This window comes from Schistocerca cancellata, chromosome 4 (genome assembly GCF_023864275.1).
Source record: "Schistocerca cancellata isolate TAMUIC-IGC-003103 chromosome 4, iqSchCanc2.1, whole genome shotgun sequence".
In the NCBI taxonomy this organism is placed as follows: Eukaryota; Metazoa; Arthropoda; class Insecta; order Orthoptera; family Acrididae; genus Schistocerca; species Schistocerca cancellata.
In genome coordinates this window covers 476,076,349-476,090,721 of record NC_064629.1, presented here as the reverse complement: position 1 = coordinate 476,090,721, position 14,373 = coordinate 476,076,349, and the positions used below count along the sequence as shown (strand labels likewise).

Genomic DNA, 14,373 nt, shown 5'->3' with positions numbered 1-14,373 from the left:
CCTAGTCCAGGGTGCACGCCAACATGCGGGGTATGCGCCCTAAGATAGTCAGGAGGGGCCGACGGGTCGACCTCCATCGTGTCGGGGCACCCGACTGGCGAAGACGACAGATGGTCCGGAGCGGGCAAGAGTTCCATGGCGGAGGACAACTGGTCACGGGAAGCGATCGGCGGCGCGTGACCCAGGGAGGCGCCCGGCGGTTGCAGCGACTGTTGCAGCGACGCGGCCACTGCGGGCGGCGCCGGCGAGAGAACAGGCGGCGGCGGCGCGTCGCCATGGGGCAAAATGGAAGGCAGCGTCGGTAACACCTGGGGATGAGGGGAACCAGTAGATGGGTCCCCAGGGCGCTGACCGGACGGCACCGTCGCTGAAAGCAGACGGGGATCGACAGAACCCGTGCGACGACAGAGGCGCAGCTGATTGAGATGCCGACGCATCTCACCAGAGGCCCCCAAAACCAAATACATCGCGCAGCCGAGGCAGCGAAGAATGCGCCCTGCAAGCCAACGCCGTGAACCGCGATAGTTGCGAAAGTATACAACGTCGCCTGGGGCAAAAGTAGGTGGCTGCCGCTGCACAGGAACCTGATGCGGCGGATGCAGCAAAGACATCAAGGTTCGATGAGGACGACCATGGAGCATCTCAGCCGGCGAGCGACCATCTCGGGGCTGAGAGCGATACGAGGACAGAAAGAGCAATAACGCGTCCTCCCGGGAATGCGACTCTTTCAACTTCAACATCTGTGACTTGAAAGTTGTAACGGAACATATTAAAGGCTTTACTGTACCGAAGTATGCGATACCCTCCAAATTCAACCAGTTTAACGAGTATTTATGATTATAGAAAAGTTATTGTGTATGTTAACAATGATTGCGTAACATGTCTCCATAAACAGTCAACCCATTAAATTATACTGAATAACTAACCCACACAAAAGTTAATATCACTTGATCACTGATACAGGAAATGTCATCATGTAAAAACACTGAGTTCATCTTAAATAATTAATATGAAGTACGAAAAATAGTGTACAACTTAGGTATTTTGGATCTCCTTAAATAAAAATCACCCAGTGAAACCTGTTTGTTCACTAGGAGCGGTTTCACTTAGTATTCACGAAATCAATCCTGTTTTAGACGAAAACCAATGTATTTCTTAATAATTCATGTTAATTACTTATTTATGCAAATTAGAGAAGTCAATTGACAAACTTCTAAAAAACGGACTTTTTGTAACAAAGAATTATTCTGTCAAGTCAACAAATCTGTCTGTCATTTTAATAACATGTTAAATTATGTCACTCGATGCAAATTAATAACTTTTCTGCACAAATTATGATAACAGATGTACATATGACTTGTAAACTATATCTGTTTTTAGTAGTTCTTTGACAATGTTATAAATACGAGCAGCAAGAAGGGTCGAGAGGCAGTCGGAATGTCACTTTGGTACAGTGTGTTAGTGTGTTATTGTTTGAGGTGGATAAACAAGGCAAAGAACATGTAAAGGAAGTTGTGTTGTGTCATAGCCTTTGGTGGACAGTGGAATTAAGATGGCCACCAGAGAAATAAATATTTGAAGTTTACATATTTGTTGGTTTCGTTCATCCTTTATCATCAAAAGCACATAAAACAAATCACGGGACCTCATGTTTTTTATCCCTAGACAACCAGATTTAGAGCCAGCATCAACATCGAGACACAGCAGCGATCCAGCAAGCAGCAGTGATTACTAAAATGCATTGTAATGGCGCCAACCTAACATCAAGTGCTAACAAGCTCCGTAAATGGGAGTGAAATAGTGCGATTATAGCAATTAGCAATATCTACGACCAGGCGACCATTACAAAAGTGGGGACTCAGCTGGGATCTTTAAGTGCATCGATGATAATAGTGCAGCGATAAATTTCGTAAGTGCTTAGCATTCCAAAAAAAGTTTATTTGTGCAGTGTGGCAACAGTGAAAATATGTCAAAATAAATAAATAAATAAAGTGTGTTTGTGCGACTACCAAAAACCATCATCACACCGTTCAGAAGATTAACGTCTGGATTATGTCAACGGAATTCATCAATCAAGACCTCAGCTTCAATAAAACCGAATAGAAGTGAAGAAACCAACAGGAACACCGATCACGACATCATAGCATAAAGGCAGGTATTTTGTTGTTGTTGTCATTTAAAATAATTAATAGTTAACATGTCTCTACCTGAGAGTGATGAGATCGTAGGAAATGTAAAAATTGAACCAGGGGATGGTGAACAATTAAACTTAACAGAGTGGCTAGTAGGTTTTGCAACTCAAATAAGCTCGCAACTTAAACAATCCAATGAAGAAATAAGTGTGAAACTGAAAGAAAACACAGATAGACTGGATAAGTTAAGTTTCAATTTTGATGTATTAAGTACTCATCTCAATGAGAAGTGTGAGGAAATTAAAACTACCCTCAGTAAGAACACTAGTGAACAGTTGATACACTTCAGAAAAGAATTTCAAATTAAAGTTGAAAGTTTAAATGAAAACATACATGCTAACACAGACAGCATTGCTGTCATCTACAACAGAGTAGATACTGAAGTTGAAAGATTAGATCAGAGAATAGACAAAACTTCAGAAAACCTTAAACAAGAATACAACCTGTATACCACTAATGTAGATACAAAAGTAGAAAATATGCACATTAAATGTACACAATTGGAGGACGCATTGATGTCCAAACAAACGATTTACAATCAAAATACAATGTATGGGCACATCCAAGTGAAATGCTTTCCTGGTGAAAATCTGCACCCTATTGACTTTATTCACCAATGTAAGGATATGTTTGTGGTAGGAATGTCAGATAACATAAAAATCAAGTTAGTAAAACGGTTTCTAGAAGGGGAGGCCCTATCCTGGGCAAATGAGAATAATGATTCTTGGAATACTTTTGAAGAGTTTGAAGCTAAATTTATTTGCAAATTTTGGTCACAATCCATACAAGCCAGATTAAAGTCAGAATTTCTAAATGGACCAGTGTATAGAGGGAAAGTAGGGGGAATGCAAAAATTTTGCAGAGATCAATTGAAAAAGCTTGCTCACTTGAATAACTCTTTTGATATTATGACACAAATTGATGTTTTAAAAAGAAGGTTAACAGAGAGACTGCAGTGGGAATTGGTCCATGGACCAGACGATTCAATGGAAGAGTTCCTGAAATCTGTAGATAGATTAGATAGGGCCTTGGAAAGAGAAAATAACCAAAGTTTTGGCTCTGGCAACAACCAGTATGGGGGGTGGAACAGGAATGTAAATAGAGATTATTATGGGAGGAGAGACTTTGAAAATTCTGGAAATAATGCTCCAAATAGGGGAGATAGGAGATATGAAAATGATTTCAGAAACAATACACAGGAGGGAGGATGGAGGAGAGATAACAGGAATGATAGAAGTAGGTATTGGGGAAGAGAACAAGATAGAAGGGGGTTTGCTGAAACTAGTGAACAAAACGACAACTACAAACGGACAGACCGAGGGAACCAGCCGGGAAACGGTGGACAGTCCCACTAGATGTCCGTAATTTTGGGGCTAGACAATATTATGATAGGACAACACATAACCGAAACTGGAAAAGGAGAGGATACAATGTAAAGAGTAAGTACCATGAAAACACTGATGTTGTTAGAATGAATAAATTAGAATTTAATAAAAGGTTTTGGGATACTATGAGTAAAAGTGATACAGTTAATAAAAACAGTGTTCAAGCACAGGTAGTTAGTGAAAGTGCAGAAGTTGAAGATATTGCAGAACTCCATAGTTGGGCTAAAAAAGATACTGGTGTTAATATCAAGTCAGACACACCACAAATAGAATCTATTTTGGGGGGTTTATTTGATAAGAATGGGGATGACGAAATGTTTAATGGAGCCAAAGACTCAATTGCTGAGATTCAGATACATAGGGGGGAAACTGAAGATGGGGTTGTTGTGGAGGAGGAGGAAGAAGTAATAGAGGGACATTTAAATAATGATCCTAAATCAAGTGATGTTGTTGATGAGAGTGTGGAGGAAGAAATAAAAGTATTTGTAGATTTGAAAAGTGATGATGAGGTAAAGGTAAGTGGTGTGACAAACGTGGGTCATAATGAGGTTAATGTAAGTGAAATGCAGACTAGGGAATGTGTATCTGAGGACAAGCTATTGCCTATTGAGAACTATGAAACACTAATCTATGAAAATGGTAATAATAATAATATTAAAGAAAATATAAAGGGATGGAATGTAAATGTGTGTTTTCAAGAGAAAGGGGAAAAGTTTTTAGAAGTTTTGTGGAACAACTATGGAAACTGTATAAACAAAGATGCCTTTTGGAACGAATTAGCAAAGGTAAGTGCAACCTTGTATCCTACATGGTGGACAAGAATCCGTAGTGGACTTTATAAAAAAGGGGGTGAAAACAGTAATTTAAGTGACAACACAGTGTTAAAAGGAACAGATGAAAATAAAGGTTTATGTTTAAAGGTCAATGCTTTGCAAACAGAGAGGGATGTGTCTAAGTGTAGGAAAGAGACATTAGACTTAGGAACTAAAGAAATTGAAAATGATCTATTGTTTGAAAATACAGAAATAGACAAGGATGTTGAGTTAGGTTGTCCATATGTTAAAGTAAACATTGACATTTGTCCATTTGAAATAAAAGAAAGCCCACATCCTAATGCGTATAGACTTATCTTTCCCAGATCAAGAAGGTTATTTGGATTAAGAAACATCACTGAATTGAAACCATATAAACATGGTTAAGCACATTTCCCTGTTTGAATACAGTTACTTACCCATTTTCCATAAAGCATGTTATCAGCAAAGTTTTTTACTGGGTGTGTCTAATAGCAACTACCACTCATCCTACAGACCCTGGAGAAGTTCCAGATCTCTGAGAGAATGTTTTTATATTTATATTGTCACTATTGAATATTAAATTTTGAGACATCCTCTTTACTTACAACGGGCAAGAAGGTGACAAACATTTATTACTTTCCTTTTGTATTGTTGAATATGGGACATACTTGCACCAAATAAAAGACAATGAAAAAATTGTTGTGCAAGACCCATCATTTTGTGACTATTGTGTTCTTAGGCATAAGATTTGTGTACAATTTTCTACAGTTAATCAGATGTTCACCAAGTTTGATGTTTGTGTTATGTTGTGACCAATTTAAGTGTCCAATTTTAGTATTAATATGTTCTTGTACTGTCTTGACTATGCGTCTCAATGGGAGACAAGTTTTTTAAATATTTCCTTTTTTTGCAAGTGCATATTATAGTCATACATGTGACTTCTCTAGTGTTTGTGTTTATATATCATGTCCATACTTATATTTATGTTCTTTGTTTTCATTTCTTTTATGTGGCTCAAAAAGAGCAGACAGTTGCAATATTTTCCTATAGACATATGACCTGTCCATCTATGTAATATATTTATGTTCCTTCTATTATCTTGATTAATCTGTGACTCAATGAGAACTGACTTTGAAATAATTTACATATATTTTTGATATATCTTAAAATCGCATGTGATATATTTGTGTCCGTTTTTAATCATTTTCCATGTGGCTCACTGGGAGCAAAGATTAACATTTTTTTACTTTCATATATTACTAATTATTTTTATTTTGCTGTCATACTGAATGACATAACTCAAAGTGCATTTGAAACAACACAACTAAAATGTTTGCGGGAAAAAGTCATTTTGGAACGGTGTAACGGTCATTGCATACATTCACATTATGCATAGTAAAACAAAAAAAAAAACAAAAAAATTTTTATTAAAGTAGTACTTTTCCAAATTTTAACCATTTGACACATTTGTCCTAGTCGGCTAGTGTCATTAACATTCTGTAAATGATATTACCCGAGGGGGGTATTGTAACGGAACATATTAAAGGCTTTAATGTACCAAAGTATGCGATACCCTCCAAATTCAACCAGTTTAACGAGTATTTATGATTATAGAAAAGTTATTGTGTATGTTAACAATGATTGCGTAACATGTCTCCATAAACAGTCAACCCATTAAATTATACTGAATAACTAACCCACACAAAAGTTAATATCACTTGATCACTGATACAGCAAATGTCATCATGCAAAAACACTGAGTTCATCTTAAATAATTAATATGAAGTACGAAAAATAGTGTACAACTTAGGTATTTTGGATCTCCTTAAATAAAAATCACCCAGTGAAACCTATTTGTTCACTAGGAGCGGTTTCACTTAGTATTCACGAAATCAATCCTGTTTTAGACGAAAACCAATGTATTTCTTAATAATTCATGTTAATTACTTATTTATGCAAATTAGAGAAGTCAATTGACAAACTTCTAAAAAACGGACTTTTTGTAACAAAGAATTATTCTGTCACCTCAACAAATCTGTCTGTCATTTTAATAACATGTTAAATTATGTCACTCGATGCAAATTAATAACTTTTCTGCACAAATTATGATAACAGATGTACATGTGACTTGTAAACTATATCTCTTTTTAGTAGTTCTTTGACAATGTTATAAATACGAGCAGCAAGAAGGGTCGAGAGGCAGTCGGAATGTCACTTTGGTACAGTGTGTTAGTGTGTTATTGTTTGAGGTGGATAAACAAGGCAAAGAACATGTAAAGGAAGTTGTGTTGTGTCATAGTCTTTGGTGGATAGTGGAATTAAGATGGCCACCAGAGAAATAAATATTTGAAGTTTACATATTTGTTGGTTTCGTTCATCCTTTATCATCAAAAGCACATAAAACAAATCACGGGACCTCATGTTTTTTATCCCTAGACAACCAGATTTAGAGCCAGCATCAACATCGAGACACAGCAGCGATCCAGCAAGCAGCAGTGATTACTAAAATGCATTGTAATGGCGCCAACCTAACATCAAGTGCTAACAAGCTCCGTAAATGGGAGTGAAATAGTGCGATTATAGCAATTAGCAATATCTACGACCAGGCGACCATTACAAAGTCCGGACCAATCGTTCAGCGGCACCGTTGGAGTGAGGCGAAAACGGCGCGGATGTCAAATGTTGAATACCATTGGCCTTGCAGAATGACTGAAATTCTGCGGACATGAATTGTGGGCCATTGTCGGAAACAATAGTCTGTGGAAGACCTTCTATGCAAAAGATAGCGGACAACGCTGGGATGGTGGCAGAAGATGTCGTGGAAGACATCCTGACAACAAAAGGAAAATTACTGAAGGAATCGACCACAACCAACCATCGAGCATTCCAGAATGGACCAGCAAAATCTATGTGTAAGCGTTGCCAAGGGGAAGTGGCTTTTGGCCATGCAAAGAATTTCCGCGGTGGCGCGGATTGTTGTTCGGCACACGCCATGCAAGAAGAGTACAGATTCGTAATCGCAGCATCGATTCCGAACCAAGTACAGTGCTGACGAGCAAGTTGTTTCGTTCGCACTATACCCCAATGTCCTTGGTGGAGAAGCTTTATGACAGAAGACTGTAATGAACGTGGGACCACGACCCAGGACTGATCATTATCAGAACGCAACAGCAAAACACCATGACGTACAAAAAGTCTCTCCTTGTGAGCAAAAAATCGGCGAACCAACGGATCCTCGATCCGTGACTTTGACAAAGGCCATTGCGTAGCAACAAAACGCAAAACGGTAGCAAGGACAGGGTCTGCAGCTGTGGCTGCAGCTACACGACGAAAATCAATTGGAAACAATTCTACCACGTCATCGGTTTCCGCATCAATGAACATGCAAGCAAGTTCGGAGGAATCGAATGCTCTATCCTCGGCAACAGGCAAACGGGACAACGCATCGGCGTTTCCGTTCTTAGCAGTGGACCGATACAAGATATCGTAGCAGTACTGCGAGAGGAAAATAGACCAGCGAATGAATTTCTGCGCTGTACGTGGAGGTACAGGCTTGGTCGGATGAAAAAGCGATGTCAAAGGTTAGTGGTCTGTGATGATGGTAAAGTGACGACCATACAAGAAATCATGAAACTTTGTAACACCAAACACGAGAGCCAAAGCTTCTTTCTCGATCGGTGAATAATTTCTTTGCGCTGACGACAGCAATTTGGACGCAAAGGCAATAGGGCGATCGTGCGCACCATCTTTGTGCGCAACCACAGCTCCGATCCCGAAATCCGATGCATCTATCATCAACAAAAGCGGTTTCTGGGGATCGAATGGCGTAAGGCAAGTATTAGAAAGCAACGCCGATTTCAGCTGGCGAAAGGCGCGTTCGCATTCCATCGACCAGACGAACGGAACACCTTTACGGCATAAGCGATGAAGCGGAGCTGAAATGGAAGAGGCATGGGGGATATAGCGATGGTAATAATTTATTTTACCCAGCACACTCTGTAGCTGCTTCAAATTCTGCGGCGAAGGCAAGTCTTGTATGGCACGAAGGTGCTCTGGACTGGGATGTATGCCTTGGGCATTGAGTACATGTCCCAGATATGGCAAATCACCAGCAAAAAACACACATTTGTCCTTCCGCAAGCGAAGACCATTTTGTCGCAAGACCTGAAATAATGTTTGGAGATTGTCTAAATGTTCTTGCGACCTCATCACGCAATGCGTGGGGAACATTGCGCGCTCTGAAGAATTTCGGTTGCGCGTTTACTTTCAGTTCCAAATGTGCTCCATAGTTCTTAGCGCAACCAAGGCGCGGTGCAAAAATGTCTCCAAATTCTTCACATAGACGAGAAACACTGGCTGAAGGCACAGTCTGGTTCACTGATAGGACCTGATTGACTATAGACAAGTGAAACAACTGAAATAAATCTAAACCAAACAAGTTCACTGCAGAAGAAGAACGAAGTACGTAAAATGACACTAGTTGTTTTTACCCCTTGTATGTTGCAAGAAGGCTGCACTGTCCTAACACAGGGATATGCTGTCCGGAATAACTATGTAACTTAACATTTGCGGCACGCAATGGAGGTGTGCCCCGTTGTTTGTACGTGTCTTTATTGAGCAATGAAACTGCAGCTCCGGTATCGAGCTGGAATGGTATCACGTTGCCATTAATTTCCAAGTCTACAAAAAGTTTATTGTCCTGCTGACGACAAGAGCGACTGTCTCATGCAACGTGAACTGACACTGGTACAGAATCACTTGCGACCAGATGGGATTTCCGTCGACGTCGACGCACACTATTTGTGGGACGAACACAGTCACCGTTAGAGAGAGTAGCACTGGGCGGAGTGGCATTAACTACATGAATTTCCATGGGTGAAGGTTCAGGAGCCTGAGTATCCTTGGTTCGATTCCGGCGCGAAGCAAAGGGCCTGGAATGGTTGTTAGTGTCCGTTTTGAGCTTTTTCTGGCAAACACTTTGAACCTGTCTTTTTTATTACAGAAAAAGCAAATAGCCTGGCGTGACGGGCAATTCTCACGCGAATGTCTAGTAGCACACCGCGGGCATGATTTCACTGCATTTGCATGCTTGAGCGGCACACGTGGCTGCGCGGACGTGTGCGAGGGCTGTTTACAGTTCCGTGCAGCTCGCCCGGAGGGCCGGTTAATGTGACACACAGCTGGCGAAGTTTCAGATGATTCCTGAGCAAAGTCAAGTGTGTCTTGCCTATCCAATATGTCCATCACTTGTTGAAGGGAGGGATTGACTAGTATCAAAATCTGTTCCCTGATACGAACATCAGAAACGTTCTGTGCAATCGCATCACGCACCATAGTATCTGAATAAGGGAGTCCACATTCACACTCAAAAGCACAATCCCTAGTAAGGCCTTGCAAAGTTGCAACCCACTCCTGATTAGTCTGACCGGCCATACGTTTGGTACGAAAGAAAGTATACCTTGACTGTTTCCTTGAAATAGGCATCTAATGCAGACAAAATTTCGTCGTAGGACAGAGTTGCTACGTCGCGTCGGGGAAACAATCTCACTATCACACGGTAGGTGGACACACCGACACAAGAAAGGAGATGAGGCTGCCGCTCGTTACCTTGAATTCTGTAGGCGGCGAGATGGAATCCAAATTGGCGTGACCACTCCGTCCAGCTTTCCAATTCCGCCTTGAACGGATGAAACGGTGGTGCAACTGCGTGTTGTGGCTGCGGTAGCGATGAAGCGGCGGCGGCCGCATCGTTTTGCAGTGCACGTTGACCCTGGACGAGCTGTGCAAGACCATCCAATAAGGCCTGCGTCTGCTGATTCTGCAAGCGATAAAATTCAGACAGTACATCTGGAGAATGTGGCGAAGCCATTACACAAGTAAAGTAAGCAAGTAGAAAGAAGAAGAAGAAAACCCTTTTGGAGACTCGTCACCAAATATATTGTGTCTAGACAAGACAGCCTAGACACAATGAGAGGAAGCCGAAAGGCACGCGCTTAAACTCACGCAGGCTGGCGTGAGGTCTGAAACAGGATACGTAATGAATGCTATAAAGAAAAGTACGTTGCTTCTGGAATACTTAACTTTAATCCACATTTGTAGAACATCGCTCTAGATGATACATTAATAGAATCTCAATATCGATTGAATAGGGCGCCTTGCTAGGTCGTAGCCAATGTAGCTGAAGGCTATGCTAACTATCGTCTCGGCAAATGAGAGCGTAATTCTCAGTAAACCATGGCTAGCAACGTCGGCTGTACAACTGGGGCGAGTGCTAGTACGTCTCTCTAGACCTGCCGTGTGGTGGCGCTCGGTCTGCCATCACTGACAGTGGCGACACGCGGGTCCCTCGTATACTAGCGGACCGCGGCCGATTTAAAAGCTACCACCTAGCAAGTGTGGTGTCTGGCGGTGACACCACAGCTACTTTCTTATAGACAACCGCCACATCTGCGAACAGTCTTACAGAGCTTCCAGCGCTTTCTACTAGATCATTTATGTACACTGATCAGCCAGATCAGCCAGGGTGTCCACCTTTGGCACGGATAACAGCGGCGATGCGTCGTGGCATGGAAGTAATGAGGCCTTGGTAGGTAGCTGGAGGTAGTCGGCACCACATCTGCACACACGAGTCTCCTAATTTCTGTAAATTCCGGAGAGTAGGGTGTGGAGGAGTCGATGAACTATGACGCCGCGTTCTTTCACATCTCAGATGTGTTCGATCGGATTCAGGTCTGGAGAACTGGGAAGCCACGCCATCAACTGGCACTCGCCACTCTGTTCCTCGAACCACTCCACTACACTCCTGGCCTTGAGGCATGGCACATTATCTTGTTCAAAAATGCCACTGCCGTCGGGTAATATGGTCGTCATGAAGGGCTGTGGATGGTCTGCAACCTGTGTACGACACTTTGTCCATCATGGTGCCTTGCACGACCTCCACTGGACCCATGGATGTCCACGTGAGTGTTCCCCAGAGCATAACGGAGCCGCCGCCAGCTTGTCTCAGTCTCGCAGTACAGGTGTCAAGGAGCTGTTTTCCTTTAAGACGACGGATTCGCGCTCCCCTATCGGCATGATAAACAAGATATCGGGATTCATCAGACCACGCAGCGCTCTGCCAAAGTCCATTGCCGATGGTCATGTGCCCATTTCAGTCAAAGTTGCCAATGTCGTGGAGTTAACATTGGCACATGCATGGATCGTCGACAGCAGAGGCCCGTCGTTAAGAGTGTTCGGTGCACTGTGTGTTCAGACGCACTTGTACTCTGCCCAACATTCCACCACAGTTCACCGCCTATCCTGTTTTACCTGTATACCCAGCCTACGACGTCCGAAGTCTGTAATGAGGGGTGGCCGCCCAACCCCACGACTTCTGGACGTGATTTCACCTTGGTTTCGCCACGTGTTGAAGACACTCACCACACCACTCTTCGAACACACGAAAAGTCGTGTGGTTACTGAAATGTTCGTGCCGAGCTTCCGGGCCATCACAATCTGCCTCGGTCAAACTCAGATAGGTCGCGAGCCTTCCCCATTCTACGCTCACTGGTACTACATGCACCGTGCGTGTGTCTGACTAGCAGCCAGTCCTCGTCACGTCACGCTGCTGTCACCTTGACGGATTTATATCGATAGTAGATCACTCGTCATAATGTTCTAGCTGATCGGTGTACATTGTAAACAGTAACCGTTTACCGATTTTGTTCCGTTAAGAGCGAGGTTTTGAGTTATATCTGCAAGGAAGTCTTCAATCCAGTCGCAAATCTAGTCCTATACTCGGGAAGCTCTAATTATTTTTACTAAATGGCAGTGCAGGACGGTGTCAAATGCCCTTCTGAAATCAAGGACACTGCATTAAACTGAACGCCATTGTCTACAGAGCAATGGATCTCATGGAGGAACAGAGCGGGCTGAGCTTCGTGAGGTCTCTCTTTGAGAAATCAATGTTGGTTTTTCTAGACGGGGTTTTCGTTTTCTAAAAACGCATAAATTTTAGCATAAAACATATTCCATAATTCTAAAACATACTGACGTCAACAACCCTTCTTGAAAACAAAAATGATCTGCGCTTTTCCAGTCGCTGGGTATCCCTCGTTACTCCATTGATCTACGCCGCGCGTTGCAGCCGTGCGGTCTAGGGCGCCTTCACGGTTCGCGCGGCTCCCCCTTCGGAGGTTCGAGTGGCGTGGGTGTGTATGCTGTCGTTAGCGTAAGTTCGTTTAAGTTAAATTAAGTAGTGTGTAAGCGTACGAACTGATGAACTCAGCTGTTTGGTCCCATAGGAACTTACCACAAACTTCCAAATTTCCATTGATCTACGATAAACTGCCACTAGAAGGAGAGCAAGTTCTTTCACATAATCAATGTAGAATCTTAAAGGTGTCTCATCTGATCCTGATGCCTTCCCACTATTAACCGGCTGTAGTGTCTTTTATATTCTACGATCGGTTATCTCAATGGCTGCTATTTCGCCGTCGTTCGTACCATGACGGAGGTAGTTACACGTTTAAATTTAATGTCCACGATGACGTAGTTTGACTGACTACAAAAAAAAGTAAAACGAATTCATTTCAGCGGTAAACAATTTCACAGAAAGTACTGATTGTTAACCATGTGCAAGACAATAATGAGTCAAGCATTTTTGGAGAATGACGCTTTGGAGTTACAGCGCTCATAATATTCTGGGCATATTTACCTCCTGAGTACGTGCGTTTTGTTTATTACAAGGCACTCATATAGACGTATCAAACGAGGAATTTCTCATAAAAATAGCCTGATTTGCTCCAGTGCCTTCAACTTTTCATGTAATTCTGCATTAAATACAGTAAACTCGACTGGTAAACGGATCTTGAGGACACACTCCACAGAGCAGCTCATAGATTCCCCCTGACTAGACACGTCTATAAATACAATTGAACAGTTGTTGCGATCGTTTCAGATTGCATGAAAATTTAACTAAAAACATACATCAGAGGGCAGCGATTCCTGCACCTCACGAAACTCAAAATTATTCTGGGCCTCTTCAGTAGCCAAGATGGCAGTCGCCTCCAACCCTGAGTCCGAATTAATGTTTTTCCACTAAATCATAATTTTCACAGATCGCAGATGGCATTGTTGCTCACGGACGATTTGTAAAAATTGCTTCAATTAGAGGCCGAGCAACATATTGGTGATGCAATTCTGGAAAAGTGAAGAAACAGTATACCTGACGTACCACGAGGAGCTACCAGTGTGTGACTAAGGCCAGCTCACTAGCCTTAGCTCAGAGACTAGTATGGAGCTTGTCCTATGCGACCTATGACCAGCCTAATCCAGGTATGAGACTTTGTATCGATGGTCTCGACGTACATAGATCTCCTTGATAAGTAAGTTGAGCGAAAACGAAGTGGCCTCACAGAACCTTGAAGGCTTAAAATAGTGCCCTTGAGTTGAAGGTAAGGTTAATTAATAATCCGATGAGATGAGTAAAAATTCACACACACGCGTACACGCACAAACACACACACACACACACACACACACACACACACACACACACACAGAGAGAGAGAGAGAGAGAGAGAGAGAGAGAGAGGGAGGGAGAGAGGGTAGCCTGTTGTTACAATCTCCTAACTACAATTTAATTTCTATCTGGTGAGTTGATATTATATGGCAAGAAGAGGAAAAAAACTACAGCAGCGAGCACAGATGAGCAGCATCGTTCTGGGCTCCTAACTATGGACTTTATGCTATTTACGGTCATGATAATTAGGTTCACTCGTTATAGTTCCTTGAGAATCCATTCTCCTGTTCAAGTCTGTCACACAATTTGACAAACTCGAAGAGTAAATAAGCTTTTCTGACGGGAAGGATTTTATGGGTATAGACAGCAGCCTCGGTAGCCCCACGGATGCATCTGTTGGAGAGCATTTTATCTCCACATAGTATCAGCCATTTTCTATGTCGGAAAATATGTATCAGTACGAAAGCCTGTTGTACAGCCGCCTACAACACGGTCATTTT

The 14,373-nt window shown here is 42.3% G+C and overlaps 1 protein-coding gene across 3 annotated transcripts in view; it reads left to right on the top strand.

The window, feature by feature from the left end:
- Nucleotides 1–14,373, top strand: part of LOC126183833 (GTP-binding protein Di-Ras2) — an 880,171-nt gene that overhangs the window by 577,257 nt on the left and 288,541 nt on the right. The window contains exon 1 of one of the 3 annotated variants that reach the window (XM_049926092.1): nucleotides 12,472–12,580. The exons of the other annotated variants lie outside the window; for them this stretch is intronic. The gene's annotated coding sequence lies outside the window, so the exon portion shown is untranslated. Of the gene's footprint in view, nucleotides 1–12,471; nucleotides 12,581–14,373 lie in introns of those variants that run through there. 3 annotated transcript variants of the gene reach the window in all.